Genomic DNA, 25,222 nt, shown 5'->3' on the forward strand with positions numbered 1-25,222 from the left:
TTCACTGAAAATATATAAAACAACACTTAATGTTTGACTCATTCAGTTAGGATTAAAGTCACGCTGTATATGAAACCTAGTTAGTACATTCATTATGTTACAGGTGCGATGTGTTCACATAATTTGCCAAAATGTTTAATGTTTGGTTACCTATCAAACAACAAAACCAGGCAAACTATCTCCTCCATCACGGTAGCGTAGTGGTTATGTTACTGGGCTAGTAATCCAGAGGCCTGGACTAAAATCCAGAGTCACGAGTTCAAATCCCGCCACGGCGGCTGGCGAATTTAAAATTCAATTAATTAAATAAAAATCTGGAATTAAAATACTAGTATCAGTAATGGTGGCCATGAAACTACCAGATTGTCGTAAAAACCCATCTGGTTCACTAATGTCCTTTAGGGAAGGAAACCTGCCGCCCTTACCCGGTCTGGCCTATATGTGACTCCAGACCCACAGCACTGTGGTTGATTCTTAATTGCCCTCTGAAATGGCCCAGCAAGCCACTCAGTTGTAAAAAAAAAATCTCGCTAGGGATGGGCAATAAACGCCGGCCTTGCCAGCGACGCCCACATCCCGTGAACGAATAAAAAAAAAGGACCCTCAAGTCAAATAAACACAGAAATAAAGTGCTGGCTCATTTGATAGAATTCCAGAGTGTTTATTTGGTATCAACACTTTCTTCAAAGCACATTCTCTCTTCAGCCAAGCTAAATAAAAGTTTTTTAAAAAACAGATCAATTGATAGTGATCTTGAGCCGGAACAAATGTAATGTAAAGCAATCTTTTAAAAAAAAAATTAGATGCAAATTTGAAGCTTCCTGATCTCTCGTGCCTCCTCAATCATCTTATCATGATTACACTGGGTCTGGATATGGGGGAGTCAGGACAATCCTGGCACAATCCGGGTTCTACCTCCGAGAGATTTGCAGAGTTCACGTCAGTTTTACTGTTAACAATCTCTTCTTAGAAAGCACCTCACGCCTGCGCAGCTTGCTGGAGAATCGCAGTGAGGTGATGTCGCAAAACGCTGCTGCTCTCTCTACAGTTTTGTTAATAAATTGAACTAATGCTGTGGAAATAAATGGGAGGTTGTTTTTTTCACCTCTATCTAAAGTATTCACTTGAGAGATTTGTTGAAGTGGTGAGGACTGGCAGTGCGTCAGATTGCTCAGTGCTGCTGCCCTGAGCTACAGACCTCTTTGCCTCTACCTGACCGTGTCAGTAAGAATTGCCTGATCGAATAAGTCCCCACTTTATTGAGTTCCTGATCTGAGCAAATACCGCTGTGCAGAAGTACGGAGTGAATGGGTAAAACAACCGTATCAATTTGAATTTCTATTGCATCTTTAATGTAGTAAAATGCCATAATGCGCTTCGCAGAATTGTTATCAGACAAAATTTGAACCTGAGCCAAAGAAGGAGATATTAGCACAGGCGATTAAAAGCTTGGTCAAAGAGGTAGGTTTTAAGAATGCCTTAAAGGAGGAGAGAGAGATGATAGATAGATGATAGATGAATTAATGGCACAAATAGAAATAAATGGGTTCGAGACGTGGTTGCAGGGTGACCAAGGTTGGGAACTAATTATTCCAGGGTACTTGACATTTAGAAAAGATAGGCAAAATGGAAAAGGAGGGAGGGTAATAAAGGATGAGCTCAGAACAATAGTGAGAAAGGACCTTAGTTCAGAAAATCAGGTTGTAGAATCAGTATGGGTGGAGCTAAGAACATAAGAAATAGAAGCAGGAGTAGGCCATACGAGCCTGCTCCGCCATTCAATAAGATCATGGCTGATCTTCGACCTCAGCTCCACTTTCCCGCCTGATCCCCATATCCCTTGATTCCCCTAGAGTCCAAAAATCTATCTATCTCAGCCTTGAATATACTCAACGACTCAGCATCCACAGCCCTCTGGGGTAGAGAATTCCAAAGACTCACAATCCTCTGGGTGAAGAAATTCTTCCTCATCTCAGTCTTAAATGGCCGACCCCTTATCCTGCGACTATGCCCCCTAGTTCTAGACTCTCCAGCCAGGGGGAAACGATCGCTCAGCATCTACTCTGTCTAGCCCCTTCAGAATCTTATATGTTTAAATGAGATCACCTCTCATTCTTCTAAACTCCAGAGATTATAAGCCCATTCTACTCAATCTCTCCTCATAGGACAACCCTTTTATCCCAGGAATCTAAGAAATAATAGTTATCTAGGAAATAACAAGGGACAGAAAACTCTGGTGGGAGTAGTTTATAGGCCCCCTGACAATAGTTTTTGTGTTGGACAGAATATAAATCTGGAAATTAGAGGATCATGTAACAAGGGTAATGCAATAATCGTGGGGGACTTTAATCTTCATGTAGACCGGGCAAACCAAATTGGCAAAAGCAGTTTGGAGGATAAGTTCCTGGAATGCATCCAAGACAGTTTTCTAGAACAATATATTGAGGAACCAACTAGGGAATAGGCTATTTTAGATCTAGTATTGTATAATGAGACATGGTTAATTAGTCATCTTATAGTTAAGGATCCTCTGGGGAAGAGTGATCATAATATGATAGAATTTCATAATTGAGTTTGAGAGTGATGTGGTTAAGTCTGAAACTTTGGTCATAAATTTAAACAAAGCCAATTATGTAGGTATGAGGGACAAGTTGGTTAAGTAGATTGGGAAATTAGTTTAAAAGATATGATGATAGATAAGCAATGGCGAACATTTAAAGGAATAATTCATAATTCTCAATGAACATACATTCCCTTAAGGGATAAAAACCCCATGGGAAAAGTGATCCAACCATGGCTAACTAAAGAAGTTAAGGATAGCATTAGATTAAAAGAAAAGGCTTACAATATTGCCAAAAAGAGTAGTAAGCCTAAGGATTGGGATGGTTTTACAAATCAGCGAAGGATGAGCAAGAAATTGATAAACAGACAGAAAATTGAATATGAAAGTAAACTAGCTAGAAATAAAGAAACAGATTGTAAAAGCTTCTACAAGTATTTAAAAAGGAAGAAATTAGCAAAAGTTAACGTGGGTCCCTTACAGGCAGAGAAAGGAGAAATTATAATGGGGAACAAGGAAATGGCAGAGGCGTTAAACAAATATTTTGTATCTGTCTTCACAGTAGAAGACACAAAAAACTTGGAGGAAATAGTAAGGAACGAAGGGTCTAATGAGGGGGAAGAAGCTAAAGTAATTAAGATTAGTAAAGAAAAAATACTGGAGAAATTAATGGGACTAAAAGCCAACAAATCCCCTGGACCTGATGGCCTACATCCTAGGGTTTTAAAAGAAGTGACTGCAGAGATAGTGGATGCATCGATTGTGATCTTCCAAAATTCCCTAGATTCTGGATCAGTCCCTGTGGATTGGAAGGTAGCAAATGTAACCCCGCTATTCAAGAAAGGAGGGAGAGAGAAAACAGGGAACTATAGGCTAGTTAGCCTGACATCTGTAGTAGGGAAAATCCGAGAATCTATTATTAAGGACGTAATAACAGGGCACTTAGAAAATCATAATATGATTAGGCAGAGTCAACACGGTTTAATGAAAGGGAAATCATGTTTAACAAATCTATTAGATGTTTTTGAGGGTGTAACTAGCAGGGTAGATAAGGGGAAACCAGTGGATGTAGTATATTTGGATTTTACAAGGCATTCGATAAGGTGCCACATAAGAGTTTGTTACACAAAATTAAGGCTCATGCGATTGGGGGTAATATATTAGCATGGATTAAGGATTAGTTAACAGACAGAAAACAGAGAGTAGGAATAAATGGGTCATTTTCTGGTTGGCAGGCTGTAACTAGTGGGGTGCCACAAGGATCAGTGCTTGGGCCTTAGCTGTTTACAATGTATATCAATGACTTAGATGAGGAGACCGAGTGTAATATATGCAAGTTTGCTGATGATACAAAGCTAGGTGGGAAAGTAAGCTGTTAGGAGGACACAAAGAGGCTGCAAAGGGATATAGACAGGTTAAGTGAGTGGGCGAGAAGGTGGCAGATGGAGTATAATGTGGGGAAATGTGAAATTATCCACTTTGGTAGGGAAAATAGAAAACACTTCCTACTCCTCCAGCAGCCAGAAGCAATAATCCAGCAACTATCCTGCAACACCTGCATGGTCCCTTTAAATAGCGCTGGTGGGGGGGGGGGTCCTCCAGGCACTGTGAGACACATTCAAATGGTCGGGGTTAAGACTGTGCGTTGAGTTGAGCGTTAAGGTCCAAAATGGTGTCTATCACTTTAAATCAGCATTGCACACTGATTGCATGCATTTTCTCCCTACTTTACATGCTTCCAGCGTTCGGTATTTGCACATGTGCCAATTCCTATACCAAGATGGCGTCCTGCGCACGTCACGCTGGAAACGTGCGTGCGCATCGAAGACGCCACCTTGGATGTCAGAGAGGCCGTGTAGCACCGAAACAACGGGCGATACACAGTCCAATTTAGCACCCTTAGACGCTTGCCTTTCACCTCTGGAATGAAAATCTTCTCTGTCTGCTGGCTGTAAGGTTGTAATGAGCTTGGGCAGGTTCTATCAAGGTTAGTGGGCATGGATCCATAGCGCAAAACCAGTTTTAATTCAGCAGTAATTGGCAATTGCCCTCAAAGAAGTCACAGACGGCTGGTGTGGGAATTGGGAAAATGTGCAGTGTTGGGTTTATGTCTTCTGACGGTCGGCTGGGAATAGCAGGAGCTTTACCCTGTATCTAACCCGTGCAATGCCTGACGAGGGAGTGCATGAAGCTGACACTGGGTGCCTGAAATACAATCCTTTCCAACACTGTTTCCAACACTCCCTGTTGGAGGCAAAAAAAAATGATAATTAAAAGAGAGGGACTGGGAATTGCGAGGTGCACAGAGGGTTCTGTACTTTCACCTCTAATTCTACCAGATGGGAAGAAAGTCTCTTTCCTGATGGTTGTTAATGGTCCAAAGTGACTGAGGTCAAGCAGTCTCCACATAATCCCCACACTCAGTGCATTTGGCCAATCTAACCAAGTCTTTCTCTTCTAAAGTATACAATTACCATTGATTGATCAGGTGTAACAAACATGAGTACTAATTATGACTCTCAAGTCTGAAAGACTGAAATATACTAATGCTGTGGTACACTAAATATGGTGTGGAAAGACAGCGGTGCGATATTATTTTATGGATGCTTTACGCCTTTGTCTCAAATTCTTCGGTGAGTTATTTATTTTATGTTGGCTAATGCCTCCATTAGAATAAATGTAAGGAGTCTTACAACACCTTGAAGGAGGAAGCCTCCGAAAGCTTGTGATTTTAAATAAATCTGTTGGACTATAACCTGGTGTTGTAAGACTCCTTACATTTGTCCACCCCAGTCCATCACCGGCATTTCCACTCCATCAGAATAATGGACAAAGGAATTTGATACAAGTATGTTATGTGTCCATATGATACTCTCACACAGCATAGTTTCTAAGCTCATATATTATCAACAAAAATTAGATCAGGAACAATACAGTTTGAAAATCCTGCCAGATACACAACTGATGAACATTACATCAATAGTTAAGTGTCAGTTCAATGGCTCAGTTAGTAGCACTTTTGCTTCTGACTCAGGAGGTTGTGGGTTCAAGCCCAGCTACAATACTTGAACCTATAACGCAGGCCGATGCTTCAGTGTAGTACTGAGGGAGTGCTATATTGTCAGAGGTGCTGCCTTTTGTCTGCCATTCTTAGATGGACATAAAAGATCTTGTGAGACTATTTGAAGAAGAGCAAGGACTTTTTCTGGTAGTCTGGCTAAAATTTATCCCTCAACGCCAAAAACAGATTATCTGGTCGTTCCTTTACTGTTTGTGGGGTCTTGCTATGTGTAAATTGGCTGCCGCATTTGCCTAGAAAACAACAATGGCTGCACTTCAAAAGTAATCCATCGCTTATAAAGCCCCTTGCTGTATAAATGCAAGTTCTTTCTTAATGGTAATGCAGTATATCCATTCGCAAAGACTCTCTCAGCTTCGTGAGTAATAGCGCCCACCTGATTTCTCTGTCCATTTAAGTTAATGGACAGAAAATTGGGTGTTCTTCCTTACTGGCTTGGGATTCTCCCTGCCTGATTTCCCTCTCTACACTGTACCCAGGTGATCCAATACACCCAGGTCCAATAACAGTAAAATCTGCCCAATATCTTGACGTTCTGGTCCGTTTAATCCTCTTCGGCTCAGCTGAAGGACTACCTCCTTTACTGTGATACGTTGCTTATCCTAAACAACAATTAAGAAATAGAAAGAAAAGTCATGGGTGAGAAAAGGCCATTCGACCCATCGAACCGCACCCTCCTAAGTATCCTAACTTTCCCACATTGGCATTTTTGGATGACCCTGATGTGTTTGCCTCTGCTTCACTTTTGCTTTAAATTATCTTATTAATAAATTCTATTTGGTGAAAGTGAGGTCTCAACAAAAAAAAAGGTTGAATGAAGAAAACAAAGGATTGGGCAGATTTCAACCTACCTGGGCTTCCATTTATCTGCTATCAACAGAGGCCTCACCCTGAAGTGAAATTGCAGATTTGGGCTATAAATCTGCCAAGAGAAACAAATGTTGTTAAATTTTATCAGCAGCAGCGGATTAACAACACAAACAACGGACTATCAACACAAACAACGGACTAACACTCTGGAGGGTAGCCATTGGATGAAATCAGCAAATGACTAGCAATTCAGGCAAATTTATTCAGCAAAATGGCTGCAGCGTTGGAGAGGTCAAGGGTCAAACTGAAAAGGCAACTTTTTTTTGTCAAATTAGGATGACATAACTTGAGTGAAACGTAAATGTAGTTTATGTTACAAATAACAAAATGTGATTTATTATTTATATCGAGTAAGAATCTATCATGTTAAAAGCTACTGAATGTGACTGCACAATGTATGGAACTGGAAACCGGCAAGTGAAATCTTTAAAAGCTTCGTAGAAAACATCTTGAAAATCAAGGGTTTTTTCAGAACAATAGACACCAGTCAGCTGGGCTCCACAAAAGAGGTGGGGGATTTGGATTCACAAAGGACCTTTGGAAATGTTCACTAAAGGGAAACTCCGGCTCCAAACTACTTCCACTCAATACACAGAAAAGTCTTCCAATATCTAGTTCCTAGTACTAATTCAATCATATCGTTTCATCTAGGCAGGAAAAACAAGTTTCAAAGGGAATGTTTTTCACTCACTGGCTGCCTCGGTGCACAGCTTTTGGGAGAGATCTGTAGGAGCTTTTTGCCACTAGATTCTCATGTCAAATTGTAACTAGAAATGTTAACATTACAGGGCTTTTTAACCAGGGGATTTTATTTTAAAAAACATGGCTTTTTTTTAAACTCGTCATTAAACAGAAGTGCTTTTCTGTGCCTTAATGACTGATGAAAATGTAAAAATAAACTCAAAGATACACAAATGCAGCCTGTTGTGTTCTAGTGGTTATTGGCAGCCGTGGTCCAGGGATCTTAAGAATGGAATATACTCATTTTGAAGTGTGTTTTTCAGTGCAGAAGAAACATTAGGACTGACCATGGCTACCTGTTTCATATCAGTATCTGCCAGAGAGCAGTGTGACTGACACCATGGAGTTATACTGCTAGCTCTGCATCACTCTCTGGTCAAGCAACGCTCTGGTGCATGTGTACTTACATGAATGCTCTACTATTGTGGTAACATTTTTAATGTTAGTGCAAAATTGTCGGGGTAGTCTGCTCTACACTTACATTAAAACGTTCAACCTTAAAGTTTAAAGGTTCTCAAATGGCCATTTTTTAAAGTTTACTTTTCACCAGTTGCTACTTTATACCAAAGCTGGTGCAAAGTAAAAACAGTGCAGCATTCCTTCCCTGAGCTGATTTGACTGTCTAATTATAATGTGGTTTTTTGCATTGATGTAAGGTAAAAATCTCATTGCATCAAATCAAAATGGCAGTGTAACTAGGTCACACTATATCAAGAGGAGGGTTCTGTGCATTAAATCTACATGGTTTGCAGCCTGCAGTTTCGATAGTGGCTTTTGGACCAGTGAGAATTAATTGCCACAGAAGCGCAGGTTAATATACTGCTAGCATGCAACGACATATCCACTGAAATCTTGGCCTACCCCACCTCAGGCCTGTATCAGTCTTTTAAATGCCCTGGTGACTGAATAATTTTGCCTCCTCCACCCAGGATGATGTTTGTTGTCAGTAAAAGAAATGATTACATTTCCTGAAGTTTGGTAGCACTGACCCAGGTGTGCAGGATGGCGTTACTGTATTCAGTTTGCGACTTTCCTTTTGTTATTTTGTTTGGTGAATAAAAGGGATAATGGCAGCTTTCAGTGCCATGTCTAGGCTTTTTGAACCTGGTGCAGTTGACCCCATGAGTAAAGCGAAATCTGTCCCCAGCGAGTTCCATAGCCATCGGCATTCCCCTTATGGGTAAGAGTGTAAATTGAATAGAATAACAAAGCAGTTATTAATCTCTGTAGCACTAACGTCTCAAAACGTATATTAATTTTGTTCACACTTTGCGGCAAATTTTTATAAAATGAGAACTTGATTTTGATCGGGTAAATAAGGAGATACTGTTTCCACTGGCAGGCCGGTCGGTAACCAGAGGATACAGATTTAAGATAATTGGCAAAAGAACCAGGGGGGGAGAGGAGGAAAACATTTTTACGCAGCGACTTGTTATGATCTGAAAGGGAGGTGGAAGCAGATTCAATAGTAACTTTCAAAAGGGAAGTGGATAAATACTTGAAAAGGAAAAATTTGTAGGGCTACGGGGAAAGAGCAGGGGAGTGGGACTAATTGGATAGCTCTTCCAAAGAGACGGCACAGGCACGATGGGCCGAATGGCCTCCTTCTGTGCTGTATGATTCTACGAGCTTATTTTTGAAGTGAATTCATATATATCGAAACGAAACATTCGCTCTTTTAGGTACTTGCCATTATTTTCATTATAGGGAAGGGGGAGCGATTTAAAAAACACACTGATGTGGAGAACAGTGAACAATCAGTGTGAACCATGAGCAGGTTTATCGCACCCAGCCCCCTGCTACAGACCGTAGCTACTAGCTAATGATAAACTGACTAGACAGCGTCTACTCGTGGCAGGCCAGACACTGACCCCCTTGTCCCTGCGGTTGCAGGTTTGAATCACGCCGGGCTGTCTGGTCCCTGTCACACACAGTGCCTGCGAACTCCGTTTCATACGCAACATCCAGCTGTTTGAAATGTAAATGCTATGCGGGGCCCTGACCTCTCCCAAAAGGGACAGTTGGTAAATGTTGGGGGACTGAGCTTTACAGACCATGAAGCTCTCAGGTTCAATCTGCGGTCGGTGCTGGGTTGGCTGATCTCAGCAGTGTGATGGTTGACCTCAGTATTCCTGGACAAGGGATGGGTGAAATCAGCCAGAGTTCCTGCTCATGATTGTCACCCGCTGACTCCTACTGGAAAGTGGGTCGATGTCAGGTGAGGGCACGATCTGGCTCATTTATTATTCTTCTCCTCTCTCCCCTTCTCCTCGTCTGCTGCAGTACCCATGGAATGGAAGATACTTGAGGAGCATGAAAGGGATGCACCAGTCACTTGCCTCGTTGCAAAGCGAGGTGCAAAGTGGGTTTGCTATAGTTGCTACTCAGTTACATAGAATTAAATAAAATGTACAGTGCAGAAACAGGCCATTTGGCCCAATAGACCTGTGCCTCTGTTAATACTTCACATGAGCCTCCTCCTACCCCATTTGATCTAACCCTATCAACATATCCTTCTGTTCCTTTCTCCCTTGCGTGTTTATCTAGCTTCCCCTGAAATGCATCAATGCTATTCGCCTCAACTACTCTTTGTGAGGCGAGTTCCACATTCCAAGCACTCTCTGGGTAAAGAAGTTTCTCCTGAATTCCCTATTGGATTTATTAGTGACTATCTTATATTTAGGGCACCTAGTTTTGGTCTCCCCCAAAGGTGGAAACATCTTCTCTACATCTACCCTTTCATTATCTTGGACCTCTATTAGGTCACCCCTCAGTCTTCTCTTTTCTAGAGAAAAGAGCCCCAGTCTGTTCAATCTTTCCTGATGGTTATCTCCTCTCAGTTCTGGCATCATCCAGGTGGGAAGTGTCATGCAAGACAGGTTCTCTCCCCTCCAGATTGCCACTGAGTAACATCCAGTATCAGTGGCAGGTTTTGAATCCAAGACGCAATAATTGCTGACTCCAGAGAACCGTCGATTCAGCGACTACGACCTTGTGGCTGTCAACAGTCTGCGCTTGAAGAGTCGAAAATAAAGGTGTTGGAGTGGATATCAGCTATTCTCAGTGGGATGAAAGGGATCCCAGCCCAGATTAATTGGTGGGAAAAAAAATGCAGTGGGCCAACAGTGGGAGATATTTAAATATAAGATGGATAAAGCATAGGTTAAATACATTCCAACTCGGAGTAAAGGGGTTGCATCAAAGACTGGAGCTCTGTGGATAAATCGAAAGATTAGAGCAAAACTTAGGTTTGAAAAGGAGGGAGGATAAAGCATAAGAAGACTATAAGAAACATAGAAGGGGAGCAAAAAGGGAGATTAGAGGGAATCTGAAAGCAGACTGATGTTCAATATAAAGAGAAATAGAGAAGGCTTTTATAAGACCATAAGAAGTAAGAGGATAGTTAAAAACGGCACAGGACCACTTACAGACAAAGGGAGCCATTTTGTTCTCGAGAGGGAGGGAATAGCAGAGAGGCTTAATAAGTATTTTGCCTCAGAGAAAGGTGAAAGTGGGACTGCAGGAGTACCTGAGGAGGAAAAGAGGCACTACTGAAAATAAATATTCAAAAGGAAACTTCAATAGAAAGGTTAGTGGGACTAAAAGTAGAACAGTCACCAAGCTAAGACAGCATGCATCCCAGAATCCTGAGGAAGATTGAGGGGGAGGTACAAGAGGCCTTAACCATAATTTTCCATAAATCTTTAGAAACAGGAATTGCATTAAGGGACTTGAGGGGCAAATGTTACACATCTGTTCAAGGAAGAGGAAAGGGAAATTAAAGACCAGTTGGCCATCACTCAGTTGGGTGTAAATTTCTGGAGCCATTAATGCAGGATGGAATTGGTAAGCACTTAAAACAACATCGACTAATCAGGGGCAGTCAACATGGTTTAGTAAAGTGCAGGCTATGCTTTCCCAATTCATTGACTGTCCTGAGGGAAAAAAAAAGTTACACCTGTAAAATGTAAGGAATCTTACAACACCAGGTTATAGTCCAACAAATTTATTTTAAAATCACAAGCTTTCGGAGATTATCCCCTTCGTCAGATGAATGTGTAAAATGGGCAGGGTGCGATCAAGTTCCTAGGCCCGAGATTTAATTTAAAAAGAAATCAAATAAATATTTTTGAAAAGGAAGAATACAAAAAGGATAAGTCGAAAGGGCAGGTCAATGGGATTAAAGAATTAACACTGACGCAGAGGTGATGGGTTAGAGGGCCTCTTTTCTGTGGTCTAATTTCGACGAATCTTTGATCATTCTGCCTTGAAAAGCTCTGAGTTCATCACAGCATCAGTTGGTGTTAATTCAGCTCACTCGTCCTGTTCCACTCGGAGACTGCTAGCGAGCAGCAACTCTGTTGGTATTTATTTTCAAAAAGCTCACCCAGGAATAAAGAGAAAAATTAATATCAACGTGATTAATGATAATTGTTCTTCATTATTTTACTCTTTAGTTGGGTTGGGGCAGAATTTCAGTCTTACCCTACCATCCCCCGCAGTGCACGCAAGTATAACTTTTGGTTACAATGTAATTCTAACTGACCCTCACCGACTCGCAGCCCGAGAAACCATAACTAAACTGTGAGAAGCTCATCACCAACGAGAGAGCAGGTGAGACGAGCTTTACTTACGTCCGCTGGAAAGTATATCAGGGGGCCCTTGAGGTTATCAAGAGCTTGCTTTTAATAAAAGTGAGGTCGTGGAAAATAATTAGTAATGAGTCGTCATCATGCATCATTGAAATGTATTTATGGGTTCACTGAATGGACAAAAATCAATATTTCTGCCTGACCTGCAAGGTCATTTGGCACGATAATTTGACCCAAATGAAATTTGAGTGTTAAAAGAAGCTGCCACTAATGCCCCATGTTTTAAAATCTATGTGTGCGTTTTCTCAAAATGAGTTTTAAAACATTACAGAAGCTGATGTGATTAAATTGCCCTAGAAGTTAAATGAAACACATACAAATGACGTAAAACCTAAGAACTTGCCGCAATATAGTGCCAATATTTTCAAGGCCGCAAAAAGCACCATTACCGAGTCAATTGTGTTCTTTTGGCACGTTTTGTACAATAGTTGCTGCTGCATTTAGTTCAGTCTTAATTTGAGGAAGTGAGTGTTCCAACAAGTTTGAACCAAACTGAACGGTATGACTAAGGCTGGTTCAGTCAAACTTAATGATAAATGTGTATTGTTATTCCAGGTTATTTCTGTCTGCTCCTGAAGACTTTGGCTCAAGCTCCACGGGTGCCTGTAGTCAGCCAGAAGTGCCGAGTGGATAATCCATCTCAGCCTCCTCCCAATATCCCCACCATCACGGAAGCCAGTCTTCGGCCAATTCGATTCACTCCACGTGATATCAAGAAACGGCTGAGTGCACTGGATACAGCAAAGGCTATGGGCCCTGACAACATCCTAGCTGTAGTGCTGAAGACTTGTGCTCCAGAACTAGCTGCGCCTCTCGCCAAGCTGTTCCAGTACAGCTACAACACTGGCATCCACCCAACAATGTGGAAAATTGCCCAGGTATGTCCTGTCCACAAAAAGCAGGACAAATCCAATCAGGCCAATTACCGCCCCATCAGTCTACTCTCAATCATCAGCAAAGTGATGGAAGGTGTCGTCGACAGTGCTATCAAGTGGCACTTACTCACCAATAACCTGCTCACCGATGCTCAGTTTGGGTTCCGCCAGGACCACTCGGCTCCAGACCTCATTACAGCCTTGGTCCAAACATGGACAAAAGAGCTGAATTCCAGAGGTGAGGTGAGAGTGACTGCCCTTGACATCAAGGCAGCATTTGACTGAGTGTGGCACCAAGGAGCCCTAGTAAAATTGAAGTCAATGGGAATCAGGGGGAAAACTCTCCAGTGGCTGGAGTCATACCTAGCACAAAGGAAGATGGTAGTGGTTGTTGGAGGCCAATCATCTCAGCCCCAGGGCATTGCTGCAGGAGTTCCTCAGGGCAGTGTCCTAGGCCCAACCATCTTCAGCTGCTTCATCAATGACCTTCCCTCCATCATAAGGTCAGAAATGGGGATGTTCGCTGATGACTGCACAGTGTTCAGTTCCATTCGCAACCCCTCAGATAATGAAGCAGTCCGAGCCTGCATGCAGCAAGACCTGGACAACATCCAGGCTTGGGCTGATAAGTGGCAAGTAACATTCGCGCCAGATAAGTGCCAGGCAATGACCATCTCCAACAAGAGAGAGTCTAACCACCTCCCCTTGACATTCAACGGCATTACCATCGCCGAATCCCCCACCATCAACATCCTGGGGGTCACCATTGACCAGAAACTTAACTGGACCAGCCATATAAATACTGTGGCTACAAGAGCAGGTCAGAGGCTGGGTATTCTGCGGCGAGTGACTCACCTCCTGACTCCCCAAAGCCTTTCCACCATCTACAAGGCACAAGTCAGGAGTGTGATGGAATACTCTCCACTTGCCTGGATGAGTGCAGCTCCAACAACACTCAAGAAGCTCGACACCATCCAAGATAAAGCAGCCCGCTTGATTGGCACCACATCCACCACCCTAAACATTCACTCCCTTCACCACCGGCGCACTGTGGCTGCAGTGTGCACCATCCACAGGACGCACTGCAGCAACTCGCCAAGGCTTCTTCGACAGCACCTCCCAAACCCGCGACCTCTACCACCTAGAAGGACAAGGGCAGCAGGCGCATGGGAACAACACCACCTGCACGTTCCCCTCCAAGTCACACACCATCCCGACTTGGAAATATATCGCCGTTCCTTCATCGTCGCTGGGTCAAAATCCTGGAACTCCCTTCCTAACAGCACTGTGGGAGAACTGTCACCACACGGACTGCAGCGGTTCAAGAAGGCGGCTCACCACCACCTTCTCGAGGGCAATTAGGGATGGGCAATAAATGCCGGCCTCGCCAGCGACGCCCACATCCCGTGAACGAATAAAAAAAAATTTAAAAAAAGTCCTCCAGCATCTTACCCAAGTGGTGGATTGCCTTGTGTGAATCGAAACAGTTATCATTGGCTGGGCTGCATCATCACAAGCCCAGCCCGATCTTGTTCTCATCTTCGCCACTTATGGACATGATGACGACCAGCTCACACGTCCACCTGATTCAACTCACCCCATCTACCTCTTCCCCAAACCCCTCCAAGTTACCACCAGAGGCATTTGCTTCCTCTTTCCCTGGTGCCAGCTCAGAGATTTTCAGCTGCGGAATTAGATGGTGGTAGCGAGGAATTGGGCAGCCGATGGTTCTCCAAGCACGGAGGGGCTCCAAAACAACGGGCAGTGGTCCCCTTCCCAGTGAAGGCTGAAGAGAAGGCAACACATGGCTTCAGAGTTGTGAGACCCAGAACTCAGAGGCTCTCGACTGAAAGGAGGGATGTTTCAGAGACACCATTCCTGGGGCAGACTCTAAGGACAATCTCCCAAGGATCCGTGGCAACTGACAGATGTGACTGTGGAGTCCATATATCTCTGCTTTGCGTCTTCCTTGCAGGCACCGATGGCAGCTGCAATGATTGCTGTAGCAGGTCACCAGATAAGAGGCAACCAGGGACCAATTGAGGTCTTCACCGCAATAGAAGCACAGACTGCAGCTCTGGGGCAATAAGGGACAGGTTGGAATGAAGCGTAGACCTTGCCTTCCACACCGGGGTCACTGCTGTGTCTCAGGGCTTTCAGGATTTTTAGCTGCCATTGGACCAGCCAGCCCACTGATCTGGTCCTCCGCAATTCAGGATCTTCAGGAGTTGGCACCACCTCTTCAGCCATGTCAAACTGCAACCCTTCCTGGATGGCACAGTTGCAATGTGCACAGTAGGCAATAATAATTCTGGAGACCCTCTCTGATGTGTACTCCACCCAACCTATTGAGAGCACAGCTCCAGCACCCTGACGATCCTCTCAATCGGCAGCCTGATAGCTCCACGGGCCTCGTTGTACGGCTCCTCAGCTTGTGGTCAGGAACATAGGAACAGGAGTAGGCCATTCAGCCCTGCGAGCCCGCTCCGCCATTTGATAAGATCATGGCTCATCTGTGATCTGACTCCATATACCTGCCTTTGGCCCATATCCCTTAATACCTTTGGTTGGCAAAAAGCTATCTATCTCAGATTTAAAATTAGCAATTGAGCTGTCAGGGTAGTCGGAGCAGGCTTATCAGCCATAGCAGCAGGGAGGATGCCTTGAGGCCCAGTAGCCATCCGTTTATACTGTTGTCTTCCCTGAAGAGATGAGAGAGTCCCGAATGCCGATGGGCTTCGACATGAAGGATCCTCGCATTGACAAGAGTGGAATCCCTTCCTGTTCACCTGGGTGAGAGGGTGCTCTGCGGGCACCTTCAATGCGATATGGGTCCTATCAATGGTACGCTGTAACTTAGAGAAGTCACCAACCCATGTATGGCACGTTTCTCTCCGCTTGCTGCCTGGCTGTGATGCCAAAGTGGGATGCCCTGCTGTATAGAGCATCAATGACCTGATGTATAAATGGCCCACTGCTCCCTGGCTTATGCTGCAGAGATCCCCTGTGGATGTCTGCAAGGAGCCTGAGCCATTAAAGTTGAGGGCAATGTTGATCTTTATAGTCACAGGTAGAGCAGTGCTGGTGGCCTGGCTTCAGATCTTTGTTCAGACGGTCACAGCGGTGGTCACTGACGGCTTTGGAGAAGCGAATCCTTCTGAGATAGGGCTCCTCAAAGGATCTGTGCTGCCTGTAGATTATTTGGGCGGGGTGGAGGTCAATATCTAGTAGGCTGCAGCCTTCTGCCTTGCTACCACATTCTCATTGCCAAAAGCTGCTACTCTTCTCCCTCCCCCTCCACAATAGCATAGAGAGGTACGCTCATGGAGAAAGCCATGTCTGCCTCCTGAGTTGATCTAACCGTGGGGAGGAGGGTGACGAGGGGGTTCAGGGATTCGAAAATTTCCGGGTGGGATGAGACAATAGCACTGAGTCAAAATGGAGTGCAGGTTTCAGTAAGTGCTTGGCCATTTAAACAAATTGGGCTGGAAAAGCATTTTCAGAAGCCAGTAATCAGTGAGCAAAGTTTGGGGACTCTTCAAAGCTCTCAAAACTCCTCACTTCTGCCCGGATCAGGTGACAAGGGGGACCAGTTGTGCCTTTTTCCTCTTTTATCCGGCTGTAAGTTACCCAGAGTGCAACAGGGGCGCGAAAACAGCAAACCGCGCCTGCAGCGCCATTGGCCGACAGGCGCTGGTATGTAAATGAGACCAGGCGAGAGTTCGAAGGGCTTAAAAGAGTGCGGAAAGTCGGGGGAAGCAGTTTAAGGGCACACGAGTGGCGGAAATCGCTTCCTCATTTTGAGTTTCCTCATCTGAAATCGATCCCACGCCGTTCCAGCACCGTAAGGAAGTTCCCGCCTAATATGTCAGACACATTCGCTGTAGGGCTTTGCTAATGAATTGAATACAATCGAATTAATGGCTGAATTGTTTTTACTCAGCACTCAGTGAAGCCATTGGCAGATTATATTGGTTGGACCCAGCGCTTGTTTGATCTGATCCTGAGGCTAAATAAGCTCTAAAACCGTGGCCTTACTCATCAGCTTATTTGCTGAGAGACTGACTCTTATATGGGTTGAAAAGTACGATCTAAACAAGCTAGGGCTCGCTCACTGGGATGTCGACATGTTATTTTGCAAGTTGCTGAATGCATGTTCAACCAGGGAGTGGCCCCACTTTTTATCCTCACATTTGCCACCTTTAATAGATTGATTCGAGATTCTATTACAAAAAGGTATTGCCCTCATCGACTACCATTATGAAGAGAGCTCGGCTGAAGAAAGAAAGCCAGCTTGGATGCCAACAACAAGAGTAATTCGTTGTGTTTGGTTTTTTGTTTGCAGGTAAAATTAAGTTACTGGTACAAATTTATTGCATGGAAATATCCAAACCTAGATCCAAGGCTGAGCCTTGCCGATCTTTTTAATTGAGACTTCTATTTGTCTGGCCAGTATCACAGTTGCAATTCGTTGACAGCTGTAATGTCTTACAGAGCTGCTGAAGTGTTGAGCTCAAAGTCTTGCCTGCTTAGTTGACCTAAAATAATACTACTTGCTTATTCTTCAAGGCAAGGGACGCCTTTGCAATTCCCCCGCGGTCAGGTACAACGTGGGTTAGATGCAAGATTTCGTATTCGGCCCCATGAAATTTAGGCTGAGAAGCTTCTGAGGATGGATGTCTTTCACAGCTTCCAGCAGTTATTACTTCCCACTTGCAAATGCTGCCAGATCTTCTGGGATATGATGGAACATAAGGAAGGAAGGAAGGAATGAGAAAAGTTCATGTGACTCATCAGGTTGTTCCTTTAACATGTCATTTGCTCACTCATTCCTATAAGCTTCATTCCCACACGGAGCTATTTATTTGCCCACCTCCCTTTTGAAGGAGTTAGCCAGCAAAGAGTTGCATAGTTTTAGTGGAAGCCTGTTCCATAAATTAAACATATTTCCAGTCATAAAAAGGAAGCAGACCAAAATAAATAAACGCCGTCACAATTGTGTCTGCCGCTACTTTTGTACTTATTTAGAAATGAACTTCAGTTCTTGTAAATGATACAGCACAGAAGGAGGCCATTTGGCCCATCGTGCCTGTGCCGGCTCTTTGAAAGAGCTATCCGATTAGCCCCACTCCCCTGCTCTTTCCCCGTAGCCCTGTAAATTTTCCCCCTTCAAGTATTTATCCAATTCCCTTTTGAAAGTTACATCGAGTTACATCAAAACTACAGCACAGAAACAGGCCATTTGGCCCAACTGGTCTATGCTGGCATTTATGCTCCACACGAGCCTCCTCCCTCCCTACTTCATCTAACCCTATTAGCATATCCTTCTATTCCTTTCTCCCTCGTATGTTTATCGAGCTTCCCCTTAAATGCATCTATGCTATTTGCCTCAAATACTCCTTGTGGCAGTGTGTTCCACATTATTATCACCCTTTGGGTAAAGAAGTTTCACCTGAAATCCCTATTGGATTTATCAGCGACTATTTTATGTTTATGACCTCTCATTTTGGTCTTAATAAGTTATTATTGAATCTGCTTTCACCACCTTTTCAGGCAGTGCATTCCAGATCATAACAACTTACTGCATTGAAAAATTTCTCCTCATCTCCCCTCTGGTTCTTTTACCAATTATCTTAAATCTGCATCTTCTGTCGTTCCCTAATCATCAACAAGAGAAGAGCATCTAGTTTTGGGCTTCAAATACAAGTGAAATTATACAAATTTGACTTCTTATTTGAACATTGTTCTTTTTTAATTAGTTTGGTTTTTGAATACTTGTAATGAGAGGCGATCTTATTGATACATATAAGATTGTGAAGGGGCTTGATCGGGTGGATGCAGTAAGGATGTTCCCAAGGATGGGTGAAACTAGAACTAGGGGGCATAATCTTAGAATAAGGGGCTGCTCTTTCAAAACTGAGATGAGGAGAAACTTCTTCACTCAGAGGGTAGTAGGTCTGTGGAATTTGCTGCCCCAGGAAGCTGTGGAAGCTACATCATTAAATAAATTTAAAACAGAAATAGACAGTTTCCTAGAAGTAAAGGGAATTAGGGGTTACGGGGAGCGGGCAGGAAATTGGACATGAATTTAGATTTGAGGTTAGGATCAGATCAGCCATGATCTTATTGAATGGCGGAGCAGGCTCGAGGGGCCGATTGGCCTACTCCTGCTCCTATTTCTTATGTTCTTATGTAATCTGATGTCTAACCTAACTAGCCTAAAATCAGGAAAGGAAAGGAGTAAGCAAAAAAATTAAGAGACTGGACAGTTGGGGTGATGTAGTGGTGCTGATCATTGGGTATGAATACATGGTGTCCCAGAGCAAGGACAAAGCCAGTGTTGATGGTATGCTGGCAAATGGTATGCTGGCCTTTATTGCAAGGGGGTTGGAGTACAAGAGTAAGGAAGTCTTGCTGCAATTGAACAGGGCTTTGGTGAGACCACACCTGGAGTACTGTGTACAGTTTTGGTCTCCTTACCTAAGGAAGGATATACTTGCCTTAGAGGCGGTGCAACGAAGGTTCACTAGATTGATTCCTGGGATGAGAGGGTTATCCTATGAGGAGAAAATTGAGTAGAATGGGCCTATATTCTCTGGAGTTTAGACGAATGAGAGATGATCTCATTGAAACATGTTAGATTCTGAGAGGGCTTGACAGGGTAAATGCTGAGAGGCTGTTCCCCCTGGCTGGAGAGTCTAGAACTAGGGGGCATAGTCTCAGGATAAGGGGTCAGCCATTTAGGACTGAAATGAAGAGAAATTTCTTCACTCAGAGGGTTGTGAATCTTTGGAATTGTCTACCCTAGAGGGCTGTGGATGCTCAGTCGTTGAGTATATTCAGGGCTGTGATCGACAGATTTTTGGACTCTAAGAGAATCAAGGGATATGTGGATTGGACAGGAAAGTGGAGTTGAGGTCGAAGATCAGCCATGATCTTACTGAATGGCGGAGCAGGCTCGAGGGGCCGTATGGTCTACTCCAGGGGACAGACAGGAGAGAAATTCACAGCAAATTGCGATAAATTGTTCAAAAAGCTCCTAACAGAGATGATAAAAAAAAAGAAATCACAACTTGAAATAACACTCCTTTTAGTCACAATAAAGACAATGCCTGAGCAAAATAACTTGCTATTTAAGGAAACCTAAGACAGTTAAGACGGTTGATGGGCTGCTCCCACTTGTAACGGTGAGGAAAAGCGTAAGAAGGAGGCTATTTTAAAACGTTCTAACAGGCAGTGAAAATCAGGTCATTGTGGCCTTCACTAGTGAGGATTTAGCGGCTTTCATGGATGCTGTGGTTCAGAAATTAATGTTTACTCACCTCCAGTGTTAGCAAACTGGAAGGATGGAATCACTTCCTTTTGACGCGAGGTGATTCTAAACCGAGCGATGCTATTTAAAACTGTCAGCAGCTGTTTAATCTTCAACAAAAAACAGAAAAAAAAAATGTTTATATAATCTGTACAGGATATTTCATCTTTTCCTCTTTGTGTCGGGCCCTGCAGATTTGTGCTTTAATCATTTTTGAACGAAGTGAAAATTACAGTAGCTTTAGTTCAAAGGTTGGCTTTATAAATCTTCGATTCATGTAACTTTCGAGCCATAAATCTGCTGGAAAGCAATGGGAATGAACAGCATTGATCGAGATATTCAAACTTCTCTTAATGCCTCCTTTTTAAACCACTTCCTTACAAGAGGATTCCCGCCCCTCCCAACACACACCTTTTGCTGAAAGAAAATGTGTTCTCAGCAAGTATTTTTATTTAATTTTAAGCATGTTTCCCCAAGCCCCCTCCCCATCATTATCTTTCACCCTCTCCCCAGAGGCACTGCATCGAGTTGGTGTATAAGAACATAAGAAATGGGAGCAGGATTGGCCATACGGCCCCTCGAGCCTGCTCCGCCATTCAATAAGATCATGGCTGATCTTCGACCTCAACTCCACTTTCACGCCCCGAGCCCCATATCCCTTAGAGTCCAAAAATCTATCGATCTCAGTCTTGAATATACTCAACGACTGAGCATCCACAGCCCTCTGGGGTAGAGAATTCCAAAGATTCACAACCCTCTGAGTGAAGAAATTTCTCCTCGTCTCAGTCATAAATGGCCGACCCCTTATATTAAGACTATGACCTCTAGTTCTAGACTCTCCAGCCAGGGGAAACAGCCTCTCAGCATCTACCCTGTCAAGCCCTCTAAGAATTTTATACATTTCAATGAGGTCATCTCTCATTCTTCTAAACTCCAGAGAAGATAGGCCCACTCTACTCAATCTCTCCTCATAGGACAACCCTCTCATCCCAGGAATCAATCTAGTGAGCCTTCGTTTGTACCCCCTCTAAAGTAAGTATATCCTTCTTTAGATATGGAGACCAAAACTGCACACAGTGCTCCAGGTATGGTCCCACAGGTAACAGCTACCCCCCCCGCGCCCCCATCATTGTCTTTCACCCTCTCCCCAAGAGGTCAGTGTATCGAGCTGGTGTACGGTCCCACAGGTACCAGCTGCTTTGCCAAAATGACAATTCTTCATGACCATTCAGTGAATGCTGGTTGGCTGTTTAACTGAGTGAGGCAGCTGATCCTGGTCCTGCCTTCACCCAGTGCCCACAGACATTCACTTCCCAGCAGGGACCCATAGTCTAGAGAGGAGGCCCTGGCTGTTTTTGACCCCCCTCATCGACCTTCCTAGCCCAGTGAGAATGTCCACCTGCTCCCTGGCTGAAATCAACTAGCTCATGACAGAGCAGGAAATGAATCTGGGATCTTCCTGCTCTGTACGACGCCAAGTGATGCTTTCACATACTGAGCTGTTGGGAGAGGAGCTCCGTTTTAAGCTGCCTGCAACTCTCTCCTTGAACGATACGATATTTTCTTCTACGTTGCCAGAGTTATCAATTAATGCTATAGATTGTCGGGTGACCCAGTTGATCAATACAATAACAAACTAAAAACCCTTCCTATAGACAAAAGCAGAAAAAGTCGATTGGACCATTTTTATAGTTTTCATCTGTACTTTTGTGGAAAAACTGCAACAAAGAAAACCCTTTCTGATGTTATCAGTGGAAAGTTGTTCTATTGATAGTCTTTCAAGACCTACAAATAAGATATATAGAAAATGAAATATTACGGATTTGTTTCTGAATGAACTTTCGAACAAATTAAAACTCGTGGACACCAATCTCCCTCCTCTCACCTTATCAATTTCAGACGAATATACAAATAATAATGGACAGGTAAAGACCCTCTGGTCCATCCAGCCTATCTCAGACATTTGTGATACCTTGTGCATCACAATATACACATTCTCCACCCCACCCAGAACCATGTGATCTCCTGGGAGAGGCAAAAAACCAGATAAAAACCCAAGCCAATTTGCGGGGAAAAAATCTGGGAAATTCCTCTCCGACCCACCCACCCCAGGCGATCGAAACTAGTGCAGTAGATGACGTTAGTCCTGATAATTCTATGCTTTACATTACCCACCGTTTTGTAAGCGGTGGTCTCTGCCCCAGCCAGAAACAGGTCCGGCTCTCGCTTGAAGGAATTCAGCAAATCAGCATCCACCGCACGAGCAGGCAGCCTGTTCCAGAGACCCACTATTCTCTAGGAAAAGAACCACCTCCTGATGCCTAACCTCGATCTGGCCGTATACAACTTAGAATTGTGACCCCCCTCGGTTCACCTAACCTGTTCAATTGGAACAAACTGTCAGCTTGAACATAATCTATTCCCTTCATCATCTTATAAATTTCACAAAATAAGGGCACGAGAACAGCTGCGTTAAAAACAAGATAAAGACAACTTTCTGAAAAATTGTAAGTTTGGACCTCCAGATATATTATGAAACTTCAAGTAAGTATCTGACTGCTGGCAGGTACATAGGAATTGTAGCCTCCCTGAGCAAGCCATTTTTAAAAAATCAACCCATGCACTGAAACAAACTCTACTTGTACATTGATAAAACTATTCAGATTTCCCGAATAGTTTTATTAAGATAATATTAGCCCTATGAAATTAAACAAATGTACATCAAATAAAATTTTAAACACTCTCCCTGCCTTTCCTTTTATCCTGTGCTTTATCTTCTTCCTCATTCTCACTTAGAATCATAGATAGAATGATACAGCGCAGAAGGAGGCCATTCTGCCCTTTGGCCCAATGCGTCTCAGTTATTTTTGGATTTCTTTCTAAGTAATATTCCATACTCAATCAGCTCTAAACTTTTTTTCCCCTAAATGTATATAAATGCACGGTGTTGTTGTGAGGCGTTTAAAGCACTCCACTTAACTATTCATTTTGAAGATGGGAGTCAGGGTGAGACTATTGGCCTTTGACTGAGCGAAACCTAATTCGAAAGGTATCTTTCTGTCACCCGTAGCCTCGAGCTCTCAAGAATGACATTGTCATGATTTTCTCATATCAAATGGAAACCTATTACCATTGAACAAATGATGTGGTGTTTGATTGTGTCCAGAGATAACTCTTCCATGGCCCACCAAGGACTAATGCATTGTTAGACTCCATGCTTTGATAGATACCCTTCCTGTGTTTTGCTTTGCCAAGTTACGCCAAGGTAAGCTTTGATATTGAAAGCTACGCTCAAGCTTGTGCTGTGAAACCATCTAGACTCAATTTTTAGTTTATTTCATTTTTATGGGGAATGTCTTCAAAGTAGAAAAAGCTTTCATTTTTGATGATTTTTTTTCCACAAGTAGAATCAGGACAGGAGGCACTCATCATAAAACACATAATAATTCTGGTACTACATACTGCGATACAGACATCTAAGATAAATGAGGGATGAGGGACTTCAGTTATGTGGAGAGACTGGAGAAGCTGGGATTGTTCTCCTTCGAGTAGAGAAGGTTAAGAGGAGATTTGATAGAGGTGTTCAAAATTATGAAGGGTTTTGATGGAGTAAATAAGGAGAAACTGTTTCCACTGGCAGAAGGGTCAGTAACTGGAGGACACAGATGTAAGATATTTGGCAAAAGAACCAGAGGGGAGATGAGGAGATTTTTTTTTACGCAGCGAGTTGTTATGATCTGGAAGGCACTGCCTGAAAGGGCGGTGGAAGCAGATTCAACAGTAACCTTCAAAAGGGAATTGGATAAATACTTGAAAAGGAAAATTTTGCAGGGCTGTGGGAAAAGAGCAGGGTCGGGGGTGAAACTAATTGGATAGCTCTTTCAAAAAGCCGGCACAGACACGATGGGTACAACGGCCTCCTACTGTGCTGTATGATTCTATGATAAATCAAATATAAAACCTATTAGAAAGTAATATTGCCTCTCCAAAGCTTCCAATGGAGGCAGAATAATGGCATCTCTAGACACATAGCTCACCAACTCCCCAAACCTTCCTATTTTATTCTCCCTTCCCTAGAGCAGTAGTTAGAAGTGTATCCCAGAAACTAAATAATTGAGTTAATTTCATAGAGACAAAAAAACAGGACAGTAGTAGTTTAATACTATATTATGTAATTACCTATATAATTAGCAAAGGGTTTGAGGTGTGCTATAATTCGTTTGGTGAGCTCGTGCCTGAGGTGTAGACGTTTAACAAGTGAGAACATGTTGCTAAGAGCATAAACACCTAGACAGTATTCTTGTCAAAGGAATGGTATTCCTTTGATTTCATTTGAACTCAGTTCCCTGCAATAACATTGCCACTTACACGTGCATTTAAAGAAATATCAAATACCTACGAAAAACACTTAGAATTAGTTCCCATGTGCAATTCAGACAGATTACCATATGATTCCCACTCTACGCCAGTCCCATAGAATAAACTAGAATTTCTCATTATTGCCCCTCCCTTTCCCCCCCCACCCCCCCCCACCCCAGTTGCAAATGCAAGGATTGCCCTGATTTCTTCCCCCTAACTCTCCATCGAATGTCGCACCTCTGCAAGTCACTGCAAGTTTTAGCCTTTTCATTCCAATTTTCACAATTTGGGGCTCCAGTAGGATGGTCTAGCAACTCATCTTTTGTTCAGAAAATCACATCGGTTTTCATATATTTCACTATGATTCTCATGGACTGTACATGAATCAGACCACACATTTTACGGGTCATCCAAAGGAGACGATTTCCTTTGCCAACTTTTCTGTTCCCCAGCATGCTCTAAAAATGGTTGGCACCCACTTCACCAGACACCAGCAGAAATGCTGCCTTCCTAAAATAGCAGCACTCTTTGTATTGGTGAAAGAGCAGACAGTGGAAGGCAGCCCAGGAATGAGAGACTCTGTTCCTCACAATGAGATGCTGCAGCCACGTTTGACTGAATAATGGAAAATGAATTTGTACTTGTTGTGTTTTCTGCCCATGTACTCCGGTGTAGTGTGATGTACTGTATGACATGCACCAACCTGTAAGGTGAATCTGCTGATAGTGAAACTATACAGATGTACTGATCACATCCTCCCACAGACCACCTCCG

The sequence above is a fragment of the Heptranchias perlo genome, chromosome 8, assembly GCF_035084215.1.
Source record: "Heptranchias perlo isolate sHepPer1 chromosome 8, sHepPer1.hap1, whole genome shotgun sequence".
NCBI lineage: Eukaryota > Metazoa > Chordata > Chondrichthyes > Hexanchiformes > Hexanchidae > Heptranchias > Heptranchias perlo.